Below are 23448 nucleotides of genomic sequence, written 5' to 3'. Positions count from 1 at the left end.
GAACCCTGTGACTCATTAAGATGGACATAAACCGTTCTTGAAAATTGCTTTCTTTAGTATAAAGAAGGATTTTCTTTCCAGTACTTCTATTTCCATCCATAATGGTTACCTCATCATGCACAAATGCAAGAGAAGGTGAGCAGTATCCCAATCATTCATTGACCAGTCACCAACTCACCTTTTGCATTGCATGGAGGTGATCCAGCCAGGATAGATTTTTTTATGTTTAATTAAATATCAATTGTATACACTACTGGATGGAGCAGGGCAGCTAAAAAAGGTCAACTTAGGTGGTAAATAGACCTGGAAAAGCTCTGTTAAGAGATCTGTTTGATTCCCCTTCTGACTACCCGACTTCCTGGTTGTCATTGACAGCAGGGGCTTGGGCTGACAGAAGGTTGGGACATCTCCCAAATGCAGTTTTATGCCAGTCATATACAGCAATGTGGTACAATGCCCCCGACCATCCAAAAAGTCATAAAGTGGGTAACAAATTGATGAAGATAAATATATTTCAACGGGCTTTAAAAACCCACCTTTTTGTTAAAGCTTTCCAGTCTCCCACTTAACTTCCTACCTTTTCTTCCGACTCTTCCACTTCATTCCCCTTCCCTTATACTTATCCTCCGTTCCTCCTTCTCTCCCCCGTGTCTCTCTGTCAGTCTATCCCACCCCTTAGATTGTACGCTCCTTTGAGCAGGGTCTTCTCTCCTCCTGTCTCCACCACTTTAAACTTTGCTCACCAGCTACCTAGCCTTCCTCCTCGATGACCCCCTTCCCCCGTCCCCTCTAGCTCCCTCCTCTTCCCCCTGGGGGTCTCCCTCTTTTCCGTGCCCTCCTCCCTAGGTGCCGCTGTTGGCGGACCTACCCCTCTCCCCGCCCCCACCTCTCTAGCTGTGCCCTAAGCTCACTGAGTTACTGTGATTATTGTTTACTGTTCTGTGCTGTCTCACCTCGTATTGTAATTTTGTTTGTCCCTGTAAGGCACTACGGACACCTAGTGGCGCCCTATAAATAAAAATTAATAAAAAATTAATAATAATATTTATTAAACATTTACATACCAACAAAAATAAAGAAGCATGCATATAGAACAAAACTGTTGATTCTATTTATTAATAAGTTTACACAGCATGACATGCAGACATTGTCCTGGTGGCCAATCAAGCTTTCAGTCTAATTATTGGCCAAGTGCAAAGTGACTTTTCCAAGATCACAAGGAGCAGGCACTGCGGTATTTACCATGGTCTTGAGCAACTCATCAGCAAAAAAAACTACAAACCAATGCTCCACTTTCCAATTCAGTGTGCACCTCTCCACTGGACCTCCTTCTTCTGTGCTTTGATGACCATGGATGAAATCTGGATATGGATATATAGATATATATAGATATATAGATAGATATATATATAAGGTTTCAAAGAAATTAATTATATTTTCATTACTAAGCTACACATTTTCCAATAGCATTTTAGAAGTTGGACTTTGCATTTTGAATTTGCAGAGCCATATCTCTATGTACCTATATTTGATCCCGCTTAAATGTAAAATTTAAAGCAGCATGACTGGATGTTTTTGATGCCCTTTGGAAACTGATTCTTGTTCTGACAATTATATTATGCAAGTTTCCCTCCCTCTGTCCCCTCCACCCCTACAAAAACTAATAAAATGCTTATTCAAAAAAAAAATTTAAAGCAGCAAAACAATATACAGTAGAAGGGTTTTTCCTTTATGTGGCAAGTACTGTTAAGCATGCATCTGATAGCGATTTGTCTTCCTATAAATGAAAATCTCTCTGGAAGGAAAACAAATATGGCTGACAGACACAAGCACAGGTTCTCAGTCTCTTAGCCTGTCAAATGATTGTAGAGGGGGATAGAAGGACGGGGAGGATGTCAAAGTGCAGACAAAGTTTAGAGGGTCATGTGACTGTGGTTGCTATGGTAGTCACATTGCACCGCAGAAAGTCTGCAAAATTATAATTCATTAATAGCAGTATGAAGAAATGAACCAAGGGTCATTACCAAACAGCTTCTTGTAGCCTGCCAGGTTGATTTATGATAAACAACACATTTTTTTCATGGGATTGCTCTTTAAATTACACGGCTAGTAGAAACCACCTTAGAATTCACAGACCACATAAAACAAAATAGCCAAGATGACTACTCATATCCTTATAATTTACAGTATGAACAATATTTTTCATAATGTACAAGCATTTTATTACAACGTCCCTGCTCACCAATTATATCACTTGACATGTTTTTAAAAAATATTTAGATAAGATTACACATTTTAATTTAATTTAAATGTTCCAATTTAAAAATATTTTTGTTTACTTCTGACCGTCGATTAAAGCTACTGTGCTGATTTATTTGCCTTTGATTCCATGATCAAATGCTAATAAAAATTGACTGAAAAAACAAAGCTTTTTTCCGGCTGCACGGACATTAAATGCTCTTTTCATATTCTCCAAAATAGATTAAGCACCAGAGCCCAGAAGAAAAAGGGTTTTGAGACCAATTTGCTTCCCAAAAATAATAGACAGCTGAAACTCTAATAGTGATGATTTGTCATTAATGACAGCTTGGCCAGCGGTACATAAGAAGAGACAGTGTAACGTATTGAAAATGTTCTGCCCTCTTTTTATCAAGAGACCCACCAGCATGCTTGAAACTAACTAAAACATGTTGCAGACTCTGACAGGAGAAAGAGCTGTGATTGAGAGTCTACTGCAAGCCGCAAACTGAATCCCTTTAAAATGAGATTTTAAAAATGGAACTTTTCATAATCTAAAAAAAAATCATCCCTATGAAAAAAAAGCATTGTAGATGAAAAAAATATACATTACAGTAGATATTAGCAGAGAGGTGAATTTTATAACAGAGAAAGTTGGCATCTTATTGCTGGCACTTATTTTCATTATAGGAGGAAGTAACGACTATTATTGAAGAAGCCGGGCTTCAGTTCTGGCCGTACATTCTCTAACTTCTGATTAATAATGCAGGTTGCCTTGGTTATCTAGACAGAGCCTGGATGATGGGAATAAATGTTCTTGTATTTGTCTTACCTCTCATTACAGTATATGTGTTGCCACAAGTACGCATTTTACATGAAACTAGCAATTGATTAATAACTGGTCTTACAAGTATACTGTACTTTTGTCCAGAGGGTGTACAGTCTTATATTCAGAGAATTCTGCAGCAGACAGTTATACATATCGGGAAGAACTGAAAGCACATTTTTATTTAAAGCAATTAAAAAGTGACAACTGCATTCTGATTGCGCTGTAAATTATCTACAAGATGTTTCAAAGTACTAAATGTTATTTATAGGTCATTGTCTATAGGCTTGAATGCTTCCTGCTCGCATATGTCTTTCCAAAAACGTAATTTTAAACTGTAGTCCAGACACTTGTGATCACCACGTACAGCAAGGAAATAGATAAAAGTATTAAGGCTCCCGTGGCAAAGGACCCTTGGATCTTTCTCCTTTGTTACCCTCCTCCAGACCTTGAGAAATTTTCTAGAAAATTGACCGCACACATTCTTACAGCCGCCAAATCCCTTATAGCCCTTAATTGGAAATGCAACTCTTCTCCATCACTTTCTACCCTTAAAAAGCAAATTTGGCACGTGGCAGCCATGGAAGAGATTATTTACTACTTACACGATAGAGGTTACGCTTTCAACCAAGTGTGGGCTCCCTGGCAGTTCGCAGAGCGTTCGTTCCCCACCGGCCTTTAACGACTCCGTCATGACCCAGTTTTTGCCTCTCCGTCACAATTTCAGTTTTTGCCTCTCCGTCACAATTTTGCACCCCCACAAATCTTGGACCCCCTCCAAAAGCCTTGTGTCCTAGGATGCTGTCTTGCCAGCCTATTGGATAATCAGGCCCTGTATACAATGGGGGATATGTAACAAGCTAATAACGAACGTATGAATCAGTGTTAGGAAGTGAACCCTCTATGTGTATGATAATATGCACTGCCATAATGACCCTTCTGGTTTTGACTAAAGGACCTTGCAACTTGGAGGATTTGGCTCTATTAAAGAGTAACCGTACCTTAATAATTTCAGTCTACTCAGAATCCTTTCTGTGGACACCAATAACCAGGCTGCACATCCTCCTCACTTATAGCAGTGTCTTTACCAGTAGAGCTAAATATGCACACTGGACTCTGTTGTCCCCAGAGGTCCTGCACAAAGTTATTGGTTTTTACACCTCAGGGTAAGAGTATTAACTTCCGGGAAAAGTATCTTTTTAGAGTTTAAAAGGAGGTCTGCTAAAGGGTGGAATGGGAGGGTCTTAATGTATTGTGTGATATGAGGGAAGGGAGGGGGGCTTTCTTAATTCTTCATGGGTGGGAGGCAGGGTATTAATTTAATGGTGACGTTCAGGTTGGAGCTAATTATTTAATGGGTGCAATTATTTGTGGGGTGATAGTGGGGCCATTTAATTTATTGGTGGGGCAATTTCACTTAATACTGGGGCCTATTAAATTAATACGGGGTGAAGGAACCTTTAATTTATTGCTGGGGTGGTTTGGGGCTATTAATTGCATGTGTGAGTTTGGGGACGAAAGCTATTTATAAAATGTGAATATTAATTATTTAATGCCGTGATGTTTGTGGGAAATAGTTATATTAAACGCAAATACTATTGATTTATTGCTGGGGCTGTTTGGACGGAGGGAAATAGGTTTATTTATTAAAAGGGAATACTATTACTTTGATGGTGGGGTTGGTTGAAGTAAGAAAGATATATTTATTAAATGTATATACTATTAATTTAATGTTGGGGCTGGAGCGAGGCCTATTTATTAAATGTGGGTGCTATTGATTAAATGCCGGGGATGGTTGGAGTTTTCTAAATTTAATGCACCCATTTTTTTTTTTCAAATAGGGCCTCCATCATTGCAGGATCCAGACAAGCAGCAACTGATTCAGCAGTCACAGGTGGTGAAAGTGACAAGAACAGGTAGGAGAGAGCAGGACAGTCTGCCAACTGTCCTGAATCTGGTGGGACAGTCCAGAATTTGGGTGACTGTCTCGCATAGTCAGGATTTGGTCTGACTGCAAGGACACTTGAGAGATATGTCCTGCTTCACACTGTACTGCTCGTGAAGGCAGAGCTGCGTGCACCTAACAGTAGTGCACACAGTTTTGTCTGTGTATATGTCATAAATGATAACCCCACTGTCTTAAGTGCCCAGGGTCCCCCGGAGCCTCACTCCAGCTCTGGAGATACTTTAGTGGTTCTTGAATTGATTCCATTGCCTGGCTTTTACCTTGCTCTGGTCCCATTCTCAGATCACTTGTTGAACATATGGCCAGCCCCCATTGCACTGACAATGTCATTAATCCTGCCTCCTTTGCACTTACTATATCACCAGCAAACCCTTGGAATAGCTCTCTCCTTCACTTATGCCATTGTCTGCCAACCCTCCCTGCACTGTTATTAAATCAAACCACCACCAATCACTGGGCACGTTTAGGACTCATGCACAATTGTTACAAAATAAGTGTTTTCTTACAGATGCTTGAAGCATTTTACCTTTCAGTTACAGATAATGTAAAAGGATTCATGTATTTTTAAAGCACAGGACTGGCAGCTTTTTCCCTGCTTTGCCTTAGAAATAACCCACTGTGTCTTAAGTCATCACATCTACCGTACGTTTTCCTAAATGTTACTACAACCGAATTCCAGTAGTTCTAAATCCCGCCTACTTTTGTGTTGGCCCCACCAACAGTTGATTTGGACCCGCCCACATAAAGCCACTACAAGAATTTTTTCCAGGGCCACTTTAAGTTCCCAATTCGCCACTGGGCATAGCTCCCCATTAGAGGTGGTAGAGGCTAATACAGTAGAGCAGTTTAAACATGCTTGGAAAAGACATAACGATATCCTTACAAAAACTAAGGATCAAATAGGGTTGAGGTTTCCATAGGTTAAAAATTGGGCAAACTAGATGGGCCAAGCTGTTCTTATCTGCCGTCAAATTCTATGTTTCTATGCTTCTATGATTTCTTCAATCTGTCTCTCCAAACTAGCACCCCACTGGATTTGTGGGGTTTGGAGACAAAGCCTCAAACTTCCAGTATCAAAACCAGATCACACAAACTGACACTCCATGCTCTGGCCTCCACCTCTTCATAGACCCAGAAATAGCCTTCTCTTATGCGAGTAATCCAACACTCCTTTACTCCCAACACCTACTTTTACTATCAAGATGTGTATTTGCATAAAATGATTAAACTCCTGTTACCCTGTCAAGGACACTTTGATTTAACCTATTCAATTAGTAAAGGTATGCTTAGACGTTACAGTCATGCAATATAATGCCCCTTCTATATATAGCACTACACAATAACCAATTGGCTTTTAATACAGTTTATTATTATTTACACTGAGTTTGCTATTCAGTTGCTATCAGGATTAGCAGAACCTCCTGTGGTTTGGTACACTGTGCAAACAATAGCCAGGCTGCTGACTACACAATAGAATGTTGACAAAGGCCTGGCTGAATATTTGTATTAAGACATGAAGCTGCTGTAAATACAACTCTAGAATACTAACCTAATTTAAACAGTATGCATAACCTAGCTACTAACTAGAAGGGAGTAAACTCTGGATTGAGGGAAGACAATGAATTTTGGCCATATTAAGCTTGAGAAAGCATAAGTAGATCCAAGAAGAGATGGCGGAGAGGCAACTGGACACCCGAGAGAGGAGGGAAGTGGAGAGATTATAGAGAGAATTCTAATGAGAAGATTGACAATTCACCTGCACACCTGACAAAACTCATTTCATTAAACAACATTATACAAGATCATGGCATTGATCCATTCCGTTCCCCCGAAAAATGAATAAAATAATACGGGTGTCTGCTCACATAACAGAAGTAGGTGAAACTTTGACATGTGCCTTTCAGTAGCAACAAAAATATTTTATTCTATTAAAAAAGCATTGCATACGTTAGCATGTGCGGATGTGTGAAAAATGTCTTCCTGACCCTTTCAAAGCATTTACAGCTTTGCAGTATAGGTTTTGAAATGTTTAGTTTCAGACATTAGCAATGCGGTTATTTGTTTCAAAATGGTATGAGCGTGTTACCTATATCATGCAGTTTGTACATATTTACATACTATATAATACTTTTTTGTTTATTTTAATGTTTACTAAAGTACATGACATGCTTTATTATTCATAATCTTATTTTTTTTACACAGGAGTTTACTAAATATGTACCAAGCTTTGTTAGTTGTAAATATGTTTGGCTTTTAATATATAATTGCAAAGGAGACCCAAAATTCTATAATGTATAAGGTAATTGTGACAGGATGGAGCGGCTTTGCCTCCCTGTCTGTTGCTACTGGGAACCGGCTGGACTTACTTTGCCATCGTTCCCTTTCTTTATCCCAAATGCGCCCTCTTGCCGCAGTAGGAGGGCCTTACTACTGCTGCCACCACTGGACTCCTTACTGGCATCCAGTATTGGGTTTCTTCTGGGTAACTGACGCTGAGAGTGTACCCCGTTACTGGAGTACCTGGGATGGTACTCCTTACTGTAGATCAGGGATGCTGTGGAGGGATCCCCCCTGGCCTATCACACTGATCAAAGCTGCAGGGTAGCAGGCAGAGCGGTGGTACCGGAAAAGCTGGGTCCAAACCTCAGAAACAGCCGGGAACGGATTAGATTTTGGGTTTAATCTATAGGTCACAGGAATTTCAGCATGGAAGATATTTTCAACCAGGTCTTTGAAGCAAGTCATGTTTATTTGCAGTCACACTGATTGGAGGTACCAGTGCTAAGATCAGATGAAATCAGAAGAACAATTTTTAATACAAAACAGTGCTATTTTTATACACAATTCAAAGCTAACAACATTTACACTTATCTGTGATATCCTATAACTTGCTGTGATTTCCTGCATCACATGCTGTTTACAATGTTCAGAAAGTTTTGAACACTCTAGACAAAAGGCCACACAGTAACGAACCCCTTTGCCCACTTCATCAAAAAACTTAGTTCGCATTTCCTGCTATCAGACTCCCTCCCCACATATGCCTAATTGGAGATTTCCTCTAGCAACCTTACAAATCCAAACAATGACACTTCCATACAAAAGACATCCCAATATAACACAATAAGTGCATTTCAAATTATACATTGGTGCCTGCACCTCTGATTGAAATACATTTCTACAATAAATTATTTCCACGTGATCCAGTCACAAATAAGTTATTTATCAGTGATCCATTCACAGCAATATTTTTTCTTTTTCTTTCCATCTTTCTTACATATAGCCAATCATTGCATGAGCTATGAATCTGAAGGACAACAGGCGTCGTCCCCTCCAAAACCAGCAACTGGCATACCATCATCCAGGGAGCCCAGGAAGCATTTTGTGAAGCCACATGTCAGCATCTTTGAGATGTCAGATGATGCGGTGGTACATCACATTGTGCAGAGCGACCTTGAGCCTCTGTGCAACAACCCAAAAGCAATACCGCTGATGACCAAACTCTTGGAGGTATTTCACTTCTGTGCGTCTGGGTCATTCCAGACCACAGTGGGTGTTGTGGTTTGCCTGTCGCACATCCATCTGCTACTCAATGAAGAATCCCGTGTGCCCATAAATTGACAGTTTGCCACCATACTCAGCTTTCCACAAGTTATAGGGGCAGTAGATGATACACAAATAGCCCTGGTCCCATCGGCTGGGAATGCTTCTATTTTTGTCAATAGAAAGCATTTCTACTTGTTAAATGTTCGGGCTCTATGTGATGCATCTCTTCAGATTCGATGCCTGGTTGCTGAATGGCCCAGAAGTACCCACGATTCTTTTGCCTTCAGACAATCAGGAATGTGGCGCAGGTCACAACAGAAGTTATTAGTTACGTTTTTCAAGAACATAATTATTTATATTTAAACCTTTGTTGTCAACAATAGATTTGTATACATTGTACTAATAAATGGTAGGTGTAGCACATTTGCAAAATTGTAACACTCTTTGCATTATGCTGTACTTAAGTAGACAATTGTGAAATATGGTAGCATTATAATAGCGCCATATCAGGTAAAAAAAACCAAACCTAATTGTTAGTATGATCTTGTTAACATTACTCACATTAATTTGTTTTCTTTTACTGTTCTTTTTAAAGGAGACAATGCTTACCCTTTCTGCCCTTGGATCCTCAGTCCTATTTTAAATCCACACACAGAGTAAGAGATTGCATACTATTCAGCGCATACATCTACCAGATCGGTTATGGAATTGACATTTTGCCCTCTAAAGACCAGATTCCATTGTCTTGATCAGTCTGGTGGAGCACTTATGTATGCTCTGGATATTGCGGGCGGCATCATAGCTCTGTGTGGGTGTTATTTCATAACATTGCTATCCAGAGTGCGATGGAAGAGGCTGAGGTTGCTGACCAGGGGATGACATCAACCCTAGTCCTTCAGATTCTCAGGACTATTAAGCCTTCAAGGAATATGTGATTTCTTCCTACTTTACATGCAAGTACCTTTTGTGCTGACTTAAAATGCAACAATGTTCCAAAATATACAAACAAGACAGGAAACAATATGTGTATATATTCACTTTAGGATACTGAAGTTTTCATAAACCTCCTACATCAAGTCCATATGCAAGTGGTATAGAGGTGTTTGCATTTGGCCAATGGTGGAATAACGCTCCATGTGTGGCATTTAATAATTTGACACAACAATTTTCACGTCAGAATCCTCAATTCACTATTATCCTATTGAGGGACCTTGCTTCTTCTAGTATCTAACTTACAGTTTTTGGGTTCCTGTTTGTCTCCTTTCACATTATGACACTGCCCATGTTATATGTAGTTCTCACCAACACAATCACACAAGTGGATAAGTCACTGACTACCAAGAAATTAGAGCACTTATCTGAAATATGCTCTTGATTGTAAGCTCCTATGGGCAGGGCCCTCTCCTCCTCGTGTCTCATTTTTGTCTCCCTCATACAACTTGTTGTCATGTCTGAAGCTGACCTCAGGCTACTAATTGTAGCTCGAGACCATCCATGGAGACATTGTTATGCTTAATTGTATTCATGTCACTGTTATGACCTGTATCTGTTATTAATGTACTCATGTTTGTCATCTGTAAGATGATTGTCCAGTACTATAGAATCTTTGGCTCCTTAGAAATAAACAATGATGATGATAATGATGATGATGGTATACTTACTGATGTGAGCATTCTGATGATTCCATTAGCTACATCTCCATGTTACATTTGGGGGCTCACGATTGTGCAAAAGATAAAGAATTAATCTAACAAATATTCTAACCCTAGTCAAACGCACCTCAAAAAACAGTATGCTCTACTTACTATAAATGTCTTTCATATAAAGTATACATCAAACACTACAAGCAAAAAAAAAAATGCTATATTGCACAGAATGTTACTCTCAGTGACCTGGGACCACAAACATACAGTAACAACTACTGAAGAAATATTGAAACACCTAATGGGTCATAAAAACACTGGAAATACATGTTGCAAATGCCTGATATTGGCAGTGGAACAATAAAAGAAGTATATTTACAACTGTGCAGAGCCAGAGGAATACATCTGTGAAGTCTCCAATACACAGTAAAATTCTGATAAATGATGTTAGGACTGAACTACATATAGCAGGAGAAGATGCCTTAACCACATCCTGGAGATAAGAAATGGGCCTGCTTTAAGCATAGACAGTAGCATTAACAACAAAAAAACTGCTTAAATAAATAATAATAATATTAAAAGAAAATATAATATTAGAATAAGTTCATATTCTCCAGGAAGGATACCAACCAGGCAATGCCAGAACAGACATTGTAGTCAACAAAGTGAATTGCAGTCATTTATTTCCAAGGGTCACAAACAGGGTCAGACTGGCCCACCGGGGGACCGGGCTATCCACCGGTAGGCCCCGACCCTGAATCGCTCCCCTCTTCATTAGTGGGGGGAGCGAGAAACTTAAAAAAAAAAAAAACTCACGTGACCGCAGCGACGGCTCCATTCGCACTGAATGTCGGGCGTGACGTCATCACGTCCAACGTTCAGTGAGGAGCACCGGAAAGACAGAATACAAGAAAAGGAAGAAGCAGATAGAAAAGGTAAGTGGCACAGTGAAGGGGGGAGCATGGCAGAGAAGGGGGAGCATGGCACAGAGAAGGGGGAGCAGGGCACAGAAGGAGGAGCATGGCATAGAAGGGGGCACATGGCACAGAGAAGGGGGGCATGGCAGAGAAGAGGGAGCATGGCAGAGAGAAGGGGGAGCATAGCAGAGTGAAGGGGAGCATGGCAGAGTGAAGGGGGAGCATGGCAGAGAGAAGGGGGAGCATGGCAGAGTGAAGGGGGAGCACAGACAGCATGGCATAGTGTGAAGGGGGCCAGGAGAAGGGGGGAGCAAAATCAGCAGGGCACAGGGTGATAAAGGGGGGCCAGGAGAAGGGGGAGCAAAAGCAGCATGGATGGCGCAGTGTGATCATAAGGAGGCACAGCATGGTGATGAAGGGGCGCAGTAATGTGTGTGTGATGGCACAACGGGCTTGTGGCAATGTAATGTGTGTGTGGTAGGTGGTGGCTAAATAATGGGTGCTATTTTCTTTGTAGGGTAAAGATAGGGCAATTTAATTTTATAGTGGGGACTATTAATTTAAGATGGGGTGGTTTGGATGCTATTAATTGAATGCAGGGCTGAGTTTGAGGAGCATGAGGTCTATTTATTAAATGTGAATATGAATTATTTAATGGCAGTGACGGTTGCTGGAAATAGGTATATTTATTATACGTAAATGTGATTAATTTATTGCATGGGCTGTCTGGAGGGAGGGAAATAGGTTTATTAAATGGGAATACTATTACTTTTATGTTGGGGCTGGAGGAAGGCCTAAGTATTAATTGTGGGTCCTATTGATTTAATCCCGGGGCTGGTTGAAATTTTTTAAACGTACCCATTATTTTTTCCAAATAGGGCCCTCAACATTCCAGGATCCAGACAAGCCGCAATTAAAGAAACCAGCAGCCACAGGTGGTAAAAGTGACAAGAACAGGTAGGACAGTCTGTCAAATGTTCTGAGTCTAGTGCAGGCTTGGCTAACCTGTGGCACTCCAGGTTTTGTGAAGTCCCAGCATGCCCTTCCAGCAATAGGCTGCTATATATTGGCAAAGCATGCTGAGGCTTGTAGTTTCACAACACCTGAAGTGCCACAGGTTAGCCAAGCCTGGTCTAGTGGGATAATCCCAATTTTTGGTGACTGTTCTGCCCAATCTAAGGTGCAGGTCAAGACTTTGTACTCTTTATACACACACTGCATTCTTTATATACTACACTAGGGTGCTAGCTATCCTTTGTGGCCTGACCACTCCCCCTATAGTGTCTGGTCTCGCCTTTGTGATGGTTGGCCACACCCCCTCTGGGGGTGCAGTTCCCCGGTGGGCCCTTCATGCCCCAGTCCAACACTGGTCACAAACAATAGAATCATATATTCTTCATCAGGAGAATTTAGAATGCTGACATCTGTGGCTGCCATTGAGTGACTTGCAATATCCTGATCACATTCTAAATTCTCAGGGGTAGGAGTTATCAATTATCTTCTGAACAACTCGAGTCCTGGCTTAATACTACTGCCACTGGGGCCTTGAAGGTGTGAAGCTGAATAAATATGACACGAGTCACACTCCCACACTTTTACCTTGCCAAGTACAATAAGGGAGTGTTCAAATAAAGACAACCAAAGTAGACCTGAACACAGACGCATATCAGGAATCTGTTGTGCGTGTTCTACCACTGGCGTAAGATACAAACTAATAATGGTGACCTTCGGCTGCCGTTTCTGATTGGCTGAATGCATCTTTACCCCACCCACTGACCTAATCTAAAACATTTCTGTGGCTGCTATATTATGTTAAATCTCTGCCATTTATTTGCATTACTTAATTGTTGTTTGCACTCTGACAGCTGCAGGAGAGAAGATTACCATTTGACTTTAAAAGTAAACGGATGTTTGTATTTAATGGTATTTTAAATGCTAAATGCAACTTTATGAGTAACACTGTCCATGCACTATTCTGTTACATATATGACACTTCGTTTGAGTATTATATTGTGTAAAATTTAGGTACTGCCGAGAAACTCTATTGTTCATCTGTAGACTTGTAAATCGTTTATAATGCAGATTATGGCACTACAAATGTCAGCAAGTATATGGACGCAAGTTCATGTTCGAACTTGTAAATGTTGCCCCATCTTGAAATAATAAGCGTTGCCCCTTCATCTATAAATTCTTATAGCCCTTGTTATAAATCAAATAGCATTGCTCTCATAATCAAATAATAAATTTATATTGCCCCATTATAAAATAATACATTAATATTGCCTACTTTATAAAATAATGATATTTTCCCATTATAAAATAGTGTATATTGGCTTCTAAAAAAAAAAAATTAATATTGACTGCTTAATAAATAAATTACTATCGCCCCCACAAATGTTGAATCCCTGTCTTGCCTGTCACAACCAAAAGTTTGGGCCAAAACCAGATGCAGTTTGGGACATTGCAGACAGCCACACATCGCATGCAGTTTGAATTTTCAGCCTCCAAAAATTGCAGGTTAGTAAATCCATCTGTTTGGTTCTGAAAACCGCAAATGATGTGTGTTGGTTGGCAACAGGGCTGCCATCAGAAACTGTGGGGTTCAGTACTAATTAATCTGGTGGGGCTCCCCCTCCCCACACATGTGCCCCCCTCCCCACACATGTGGCCCCCTCCCTCTCGACATACATGCGCTCACTATCCCTCATCACAGCACATTCCCCCCCCACTTCCTCATCACAGTAAATGTTTCCCTCCCCCAAAGTAAATGTCCCTCTCCCCCCCCCAATCACAGTTAATGTCCCCTTCTCCCCACCTCCCACAGTTAATGTCCCCCTCTCCCTCTCCCCTCCACAGTTAAGGTCCCCCTCTCCCTCCCCACTCCACATTTAAGGTTCCCCTCTTCCCCCCTCCCTCCACAGTTCAAGTCCCCCTCTTCCCCCCTCCCTCCCTCCACAGTTCAAGTCCCCCTTTTCCCCCCTCCCTCCCTCCCTCCCTCCACAGTTTAAATCCCCCAGGCATGTGTGCAGGTAAGATAGACCATAAAAATGCATTGTATGTACAGTATGCATTAAGAACATCTTGATTTATGTATTTAATGAAACAAAATAAATAAAAAAACATATTTGTTTTTAAACCAACCATATGCTTATTAATGTTTTATTTTACTGTCAGAGTTGTTCATTTATTTTATAATATAATTTATTTGTATACGCTCTGATGTGACCTTATATTGCACAGAAGCTTGTGCATATACTGCAGTCTGTTTTGTACGTCTATGTAAAGCAAGTAATGTTTAGGCAAAGCGTCCTTACACCCAGATTCAAATCATAGCACATATTGAGATCCGCATGGAGTTGAATATGGTTGAAACTAGAGATGCTCACTGACCCCCGTAAACTGGTTTTGGATCTGGATTAGCTTCGTGTTTTGGTTTTGGCAAAACCACTCTTGTGTGTTTTGGTTTTAGGTGTTTTAGGAAAAATCCTAAAATATTCTAAAATCACATATTTTTGCTCTTTTTTTGTTCCTGCATTATTATTAACCTCAATAACACTAATTTCAAATCATTTGCAGTCAATTTTGACCACCTCACAGGTCACAATATTATTTTCATACACTTTCGGACAAATACTGCAGCGACCTGGCTGGATGGTAAGCGACAGAGCAATGAAACAAACACACAGCAGTTCCTAGCACATCTAGCACACATTGGCACACAGCAGTGGCAGAAAACAAAAATGGGGATCCACCCTCCCTCCCACCCCTTGCTATGTTGGATCTTAAAAAAGAATTCGAAACTGGCGAGATCCGACGATGTAACAATGACGTTTTGCCTCATCTCCGATTCCGAGGGCGTGGAAGAGTACCGAGCCAGGTACTCGGATCCCCTAAGTTCGGGTGTATTCGGTTCTCGAGGAACCGAGCCTGAGCATCTCTAGTTGAAACAAGTTCCATGCTCTTTTTTAAGCTGCGTTGCGATTTGAAGCATCAGTAGCTCTTTTATATCAGGCACTTGTACAGTATTTGGCTTTAGTGGTCCCATCGAAACAAAGAAGCAGAGCCTTTGTAGTCTGCATCATCCATTACATATGTCAGATCTTCCTGGAGGTGGTCCTCTCTTTAAAAGTCATTATTTTTTCATGAAGTAATGACAATTCCAAGTTCCACAGCATTACAATTACTGATACCGTATAATCCTTACACTTCATGCTGTGACGCCAACTTTTTATGGATGATCAGCACAGCTATCTATTTTTATTACATTTTATTAAAAGATACATTTTATTTTTATCTTATGACTGATATCCATAGGGATATGGTAAGTGTGTCTTTTTAGCACAGTCTGCACCGCTCCGTATATATATATTATGTCCTTTCATCCCTATTACTGCTCCGTCCTGAGAACAGCTAAACAGTAACATCAACTATACAATATCCTAAATTCAACGCAGCATTAAAACTTTAATAGCAAAAAAAAAAAAAAAACAATATAGGAAAACCTTTTTTGTCTATTCTACCAAAGTTCCGGGAAGAAAGTGGTATTAATATTAAATATACAGAAGCCGATATTTCTTCATAATAATATGTTTTATGCTTTCATTAATGAAGCTTTAAAAACTTCTAATTAGAAAAAAAACAAAACTAATCTGGGTTGTATAAACCAATGTAATAAAATACACACCGTATTAGTCTAGCTTTATGTCTTAATCTCTGCCTTCGAAGACTGTAACATTATCTACATGACCAAATGGATGGTAATTGAACACTGTTGCATTCATCACATTTCACCAAGTAATTAACTTTTATCCAGATGAGGCAGATGAAATATTATACAATTCTGTTAAATAATGCATGCCACTGACTGCACTTTCATGCCTTAGAAGATTAGCTGACTTTTAGGGATTTTCAGCGGTTCTGCAGATAGTTGTTAACCATCATTATGAGGGATGTAATTAAACCTGTTTTGGGGACAAGGGATTCAAAAGATCTTTAATGATGACATTTAGGACCTAATTAGAAATTAACCAGATCTTTATTTTACTAAACTTGATCTGGGTAAACTCATTTGTAATGTGACTTGAAGCTTTATCGAGACAGACAAAACAAACAATACGAGCAGAAAGTGATACTGTGAAATAGGCAGAAATGCGAGAGTAAAATCTTAGTGTATTTATCGCATGCTGACCAGAGTTTTTCTCATGAAAGCAAGATTGCAACTAAGTCCCATTTTCCCTATATAAATGTGTATGTTTCAGAGGACTGGAACATGTACTGTTAGAGGTAGAGGTTATGAGGTATGTTTTAGTTACACACAATATGGAGTTTATTGTTGAGTTCAAATACAGGCAGGAAATAAATACAATTTCTTAAGTAATGGTGGAATATTGAATAAGGCAGGAATCATGCAGTATATGAAAGTCTGATGCAATGCAAAATATGAATTAGAACACTGTATCCTTTCACCAGAAATAACTTCACAGTCTTTAGGTGAAGCCAGGTAGTAACTAATGCTTCTGGCTGCTGCAAATGTTCATAGAGTCCAATTATAACTGCAAAGCCCTACTGGAGAGCAAGGAATAATATTGCAGTCCGTGTCTGGGGATTGTGAGTAGATGCAGTCCAGAGTCGACCAGAGATAAATGAAGCAATGGCAGGAAAAACAAACTGAATGAAGAAACCAGGTTTCAGGTGTCCAGAATCAGAAGTCAGAACCGGCAAAATTGTATGGTGCAGTCTAGAAATCAGGATAAATGTTGAAACAGATTTTGATGCAGGAACAGTAACAAAACAGGTCGGGATACAGGAGCCAAAAGCATGTGTATGAAACGTTATCACTGGCATTGAATGCATAGTCAGTGAGGGTTTTTACAGTGAAGTGTTCCAATCAGATCACACCTGTACTGCATCTCAGAACTAATTGAAAGCAAACAGTCCTTCAGAGAAAGACATGCCTGTTTACCAGGAGTGCATGGCCGTTCTGAGTGTTCACACAATGCAGGACAGATTTAACTTGTACATGTTCATTATCATACTAGGTCAGATATCAATGAACACATTTTTGTTTAGGTTTGTATGACCACTCACAGTAATTTCTTACAACGCGTTTTGTAGTATGCACAATGCTCAGATTTTGGACTGGTATAGTCCTGGAACTTTAGTTTTTAGGATGATGCAGTTGCTTTACTGTGAGTTACTTGGTTAATTTCCTGAACATTTTACATCTTTAAGGTTACTCCCTTACTTTTCTTTGATAGACAATACAAGATCAGGGCAGGCAGCAAAGGATCAGAACCATTAACAAGTCAGGGTGAGTACATGTGGTTTTGGTTTTCAAATGGCTCTTAAAACTGTAACAGAGAGTTTCAGACCCAGGCAGAGATAGCTCTACATCCCCTGCGATATTAAATTTTTTCTTTACGTTCTCATGAAGAAATCAATAGTGAATTTGGTGATCTGTGCCTTAAAGTATCTATTCTTGCACTGGTATCAGCCAAAAGGTTCTGTGAAATACAGATTCATTTCGGTGAGCTGACCACTCTGTATTTTGGTGAAATTACAATTAAAGTGATCTTTACTTTACGTAACTTCTCCTTTAAATGTTATAAGTGTTCTACATTTACTTTAAGGTAGGTAATCCCCTAATACTATAAATAGACCTAGCGCAATGAGCTAAGCTCATTGCGTATTGGAGCCGAAGAACAGAAGACAGCAAGAAACAATGCCCCCCCCCCCCCGGGCAGAAGAACAGAAGACTGCAAGCAACAATGCCCCCCCCCTCCCTGGGCAGAAGAACAGAAGACATTACAAGCAGGACTTTTGGAATAACAAATTTATTTGGGACATGGTCAAGCATAGACTTTGGATACAAATTTATTTTGGACATGGTGACAGTCATTTTTGGATTGAAAGCTGCTGACAACAGATGAAAACTTCATTGGTGAGTATATTGGGGATTCATTATTTTTAATAAAAATATGTGGTGTAAATCAGGGTGTTTACTGTCATTATTGTGGGTTTATTATTTTTAATAGATATTAGTGGTTTAACCAGGGTCTTATGGATTTGTAAACATTTTGTTTTGTGGAACTACAGGTCCCAGCCAGCCCTGGGTGTCAGAGCTTGTTGGCACTTGTGGTTCTCCAAGTGCCGCGTGTCCCCCTGCTATAGTGCCTCCAACCCCGGCTGGTTTGCCTAGTGCTGATTCCGTCAAAATAGGGGGGCCCCACGCAAAATTTTTCCCCAATTTTCACGGAACCAGCAGTAGTCTGGCAGCACTAGGGTTAAGACTAAATAGAGGGGGGACCCCATGCTTTTTTTTTTATAACTTTGATCTATTTTTAACACTTTTGACAGCTGCCGGAGCTCCGGCAGCTGTATGACAGGCAGTGTAACAGTGATGTGTTTATAGAACTCGCTGCTACAACACAGGAGAGTTAGCTAACACAGGAGTGTTTTACATCGCAGCAAATCGCCAGAGATAACCAGTGATTTTGAAGATCAGGGTCAAAATCGCAGCTTGATACATTTGAGAAAATTTTGACTAAAATCCCGCGATTTGCCGCGATTTTAAAAATGCTGACAAAAATCGCACCTGGATACATTTACCCCTGGACTCATTCATACTGCAGTCTCGACTCGGCAAAAATCCGGGTCGAGGCTGCAGTATGAAAGGGGTATTAATGCTTTCTTTATCTTCAAAAGATGACAGCAACTCTTTACTGGTGGTAAGAACCTGGGGCAGAGGAAGAGGTGGCAGTTTGATTCATGTGAAGTTTTATCTGCTGCATCTGTAGTCGTGGCCAGAAATATTACCACCCTTGCAGCTTTTTCTAATAATGCCCCATTTCTTCCAGAAAATTGTTGAAATTAAGAAATATTTTTATCTTCACATATGTATTTATTTGGTTTGCAGTCGAACAAAACACAAAAAGCTGAAATATTTATTAAGTTATAGCTTATTCCACACAGAAAACCTTAAATGATCCGGGCAAAGTTATTGGCACTTTTTAGAAATAGTTAGAAATAATTTGATTTCAAGCAGGTGATTCTTCGTCACTTTGGAACTGATCTCACCTGTAGAGAGTAGCAAGTGTCTGCGATATAAAAATCACTCGTTAAATGAACTTGCATAGAGAAAATGACTTAATATTCTGGTTTGTGTCACTGTGTGTATTGCAATGAGCATGGATAAAAGAGAGTAAGCCAGAAGATGGAAGTCAGACAGAAGACTGTAGCCAAGCATGGGTAATCTCAATGCTACAAATTAATCTCCAGAGACCTTAATGTTCCTGTATCCGCTGTAGGAAACATTATTAAGAAGTTTAAGGCCTACGGCATAGTAGCCAACCTCTCTGGAAAAGAGAACTTGATCGAAGATTAGAGTGCATAATTGTTCAAACAGTGGAGAAAGCACCTTGATCAACTGCCAGCAGATTCAAGCTGACCTTTAGGGGTATATTTACTAAACTGCGGGTTTGAAAAAGTGGAGATGTTGTCTATAGCAACCAATCAGATTCTAGCTGTCATCTTGTAGAATGTACTAAATAAATAATAACTAGAATCTGATTGTTTGTTATAGGCAACATCTCCACTTTTGCAAACCCGCAGTTTAGTAAATCTAGCCCTTAGACACAAGGTACACCCATTTGAACTCTCTGGGCCTGATTCATTAAGGAAAGTAAAGCAAAAAAATGAGTAACTTTGAACTTTGGCAAAACCATGTTACAATGCAAGGGGTGCAAATGAGTTTATTATTTTGCACATAAGGAAAATACTGGCTGTTTTTTCATGTAGCACACGAATACTTGATAGCTTTATTTTTACACTGACATTAAAAGTTGACCTAAAACATGCCCTACCCCAATTATAAATCTGTCCTCACATTTTAAATTCCCCTCCTCCTCCAATGCAACATGGGTTTGCCAAGAGTCGAAGGTACTCATTTTTTTTTGCTTTATTTTCCCTAATGAATCTTGCTTCTATGATTCCAACTCAATGAAAGAGGGTTATATTATGGGCAGCTCAGAAGAGCCCCCTACTGAGAGAGACATTAGAAAGCCTGACTGGAGCTTGCAAAAACACACTAGAGCAAGCCAGATTCCTTCTGGGAGAATGTCCTGTGGATAGATAAAACCAAATTAGAGCTTCTTGCAAAATGAAAAAAAAAACACCTTTCTACAGTCAAACATGGAGAAGGTTCAGTGACTGATGATGATGATAATGTTTTGGTATTGCTGCACTGCATCTGGCACTTGGTGTCTCCAATGTATGTATGCATGGAATGGAACCTGGAGAGTACCAGGTTATTTTGGAGTGCAATGTTTAACCCAGTGTCCGAAAGCTGGGTCTTCGAACGACATGGGTCTTCCAGGAGGACAAACACAATAAAAAAAAAACACCTAGGAATTGTTCAAGACAAGATGATGGCCTCTTCTGAGGTGGCCAGCAATATGTGCAGTTGGGAGAAGACACCCTTCAAATCTGGTAGAACTGGGGCAGTTTGCAAAAGAAGAGTGGAACATCATCCATGCCTGCAGGAAGAGGCTGATTGCAGTCACTTTGACCAAAGGCTGTTCTCTCAGATTTTAAGTCTACAGTGTCAACAATTTTTTTATTGCAATTCATTTTCATTCTCTGATTTAAAAGAATATATTGTATTAAATACAAAATAAACAACAACGTTATTGCAATATTAACAGAGAAATAAATGCGGAGAGCACACATTGTGGCTAATTATTATTATTATTTATTTCTGCACAAATTGAGCAAACTTCAAATTGGCATGTCAATGGCATGTGATGATTTAAAAGTCAATTTAAAATTTCCCTACATCTGTAGTGCCAACATAGTCCTCAGCACTTTGCAATTGGGAACAAGCACAGTACCAAAACAAGACTCTGTGTTACCAAACAAAGGGCAAGAAGGTCTTGCCCACAAGCTTACAATCTAAAGGAAAATAAGAGTTTGATAAGGCTAAATGCCCCAGATTGCATATTAGTCTAGGCAGATTTCAATGGGAAAGTGCTTAGTGGGTCTATATGATTCAGTCATACAGCAAAGTAGGTTGTATGTACATAAATGGAAAATAAATGTGAGTTTTGTGAAAACTGTGTAGAGGAGTCGTAGGTAAGTAGATATTTTAAGGGTGGCTAGGGAATTTGAGTATCTTGGTGACTTTTCAGGGAATGGTTAAAGGTTTGAAGCCTTGGAGAAAATCTTGCTATACTAGAGAACGCGCTCAACGAAGTTAGTGCAGACTGAATAAAGTGTTGTAATCGCAATGGGAGGAAGTAATGAGTGGGAATAAATGGCACAGATTTTGGGTAGATCTCGAGATGGCATCAAGCTGGGAGACGTTTTGAGACAAGGGAAGAGATGTATGTTGGTGCAGCTTGTAAATGGCTTTTTATGTTAGCAGAAGTATTTTATATTGGATATATAAAGAAAAATATCATATGTTATTCTAATCTGAAACCAGTAGGGAGTATATTTGTTATATATATTCATTTTAAGGTCATTTATAAAATAAACTTATCTTTCAAACCTGTCTAAACATAAAAAATATATATGAGCAGTTGATAACAATAATCCATTGTAATAAAAAATACACAATGCTGCTTCCCTGCTTCAATTTTCTCAATTTGGGCATATTAGGAAAAGAAAGGCTTTAGATAATTCTGACATGTAGAATTCAAGTTTTGACAAATTAGCATTTAATGAAATTTAAGATGTCAGTGCAGTCAGGAGGCGGATTGTAAAATGTGTTGACTCAGAATTCAGGCCAACATTGAAACGCGTAGGGTGGAAAAAACACATCACTTTAAGGATCACAAAATGACATCACTACTCATTAATTACAACTCTTACATTGATGTCCTAAAATACTGCTCATTCCAGCCATGTTTAGGATTTAGATGACTCGTCAGAGTGGATGGGCCATGGAACTGTCTTTAGATTATTTTTATTACATTGGGAAAACTGCATTTATAAGGTGTCTCTGGTACGTTCTGCAAATTACTGGTGTTTTCAGGAGAGGGTTTGAGGGTGGCCTAGTTCTTGTCAGGCCCATGGGCGTGATCATGCCCTTTGTGTAGGGGACACGCTCTTAGTATGACGTGGCAGGATCCACTGGGGGGAAGCGTGACCCTGTTCTGATTTAGGAACTTCAAATATTGGGAGATATGCAGTAAAGCCTTTGTAAATGTGTAAAGCCACCACCCCTTGAATCTCACAAAGCCAAAATAATTTTGCACGTGGGCGCAATAGGGTGTGTTTTTTATGTGTGGGATGTATGTATGTATATGTGTGGTGGGTGATATTAGTGGTGAGAGTTTAAGCTGGGGGCCAAGGCTCAGACTTTGCAGCGGGAACCAGGGGCATTTAGTTATGACACTGATTGCGCTGGTGTCTTCAAAGTATTATTATTATTATTATTACTATTTATTTATATAGCGCCACTAATTCCGAAACGCTGTACAGAGAATTTGCTCACATCAGTCCTGCCACATTGGAGCTTACAGTCTAAATTCCCTAACACACACACACACACAGACACACAGACAAACACACAGACATAAAGACAGACAGACAGAAAGAGAGACAGACACACAGACTATATTCAATTTGTTAGCAGCCAATTAACCTGCCAGTATGTTTTTGGAGTGTGGGAGGAAACCGGAGCACCCGGAGGAAACCCACGCAAACACGGGGAGAACATACAAACTCCTCACAGATAAGGCCTTGGTCGGGAATTGAACTCATGACCCCAGTGCTGTAAGGCAGAAGTGCTAACCACTTAGCCACCGTGCTAGAACGTCCATTAGCTACATTCGCACACTTTTTGGAGACAAATTAAACTGTATATAATGGATTACCATGCAGACATATGGGAGTGGAATAAAATGCTAAATAAAATCTTCACAAAGACTTAAGAGGTCCAGTAGAGCGATAATGCAAAGCTTAAGATTCCTCCTGACAACAACATCACACTTTATGGGTGTGAGACATTCACACCTTAGTGAATAAGTATTTGTTAAAGGGCAACACACACAAATCCTTGAATATTATGACAATGGGTAATAAATGAAACACAATCATATCCCACTGTAATCCTGGGAAGTTTCATGTTAATCAATACAGTGCATCATTCTACCTCCCTTCTGAAAAATTGCTCCATCTTACAGAATGGGATTTTGTAATGAACATGTTTTTTTTAAAAAACTGCTCTAGTTTTTGATTGGTTGGCCTGTAAATGTGGCCCAGCAGGAGTTTTGGTTATGGCAAGGGGGCAGCGCTGTTAATGGAAAAAAAAAT

At 39.8% G+C, this 23448-nt stretch overlaps 1 protein-coding gene across 1 annotated transcript in view; it reads right to left on the bottom strand.

Annotated features, from left to right (window-relative positions):
- Positions 1 to 1136: 1136 nt before the first annotated feature.
- Positions 1137 to 23448, bottom strand: part of LOC142140063 (dead end protein homolog 1-like) — a 97859-nt gene continuing 75547 nt past the window's right edge. Inside the window, exon 6 of the transcript XR_012688282.1 lies at positions 1137 to 1361. The gene's annotated coding sequence lies outside the window, so the exon portion shown is untranslated. The remainder of the gene's footprint in view (positions 1362 to 23448) is intronic.

Source organism: Mixophyes fleayi, chromosome 2, assembly GCF_038048845.1.
Source record: "Mixophyes fleayi isolate aMixFle1 chromosome 2, aMixFle1.hap1, whole genome shotgun sequence".
NCBI classification, from domain to species: Eukaryota; Metazoa; Chordata; class Amphibia; order Anura; family Limnodynastidae; genus Mixophyes; species Mixophyes fleayi.
This window is presented reverse-complemented; position numbering and strand designations above follow the sequence as displayed.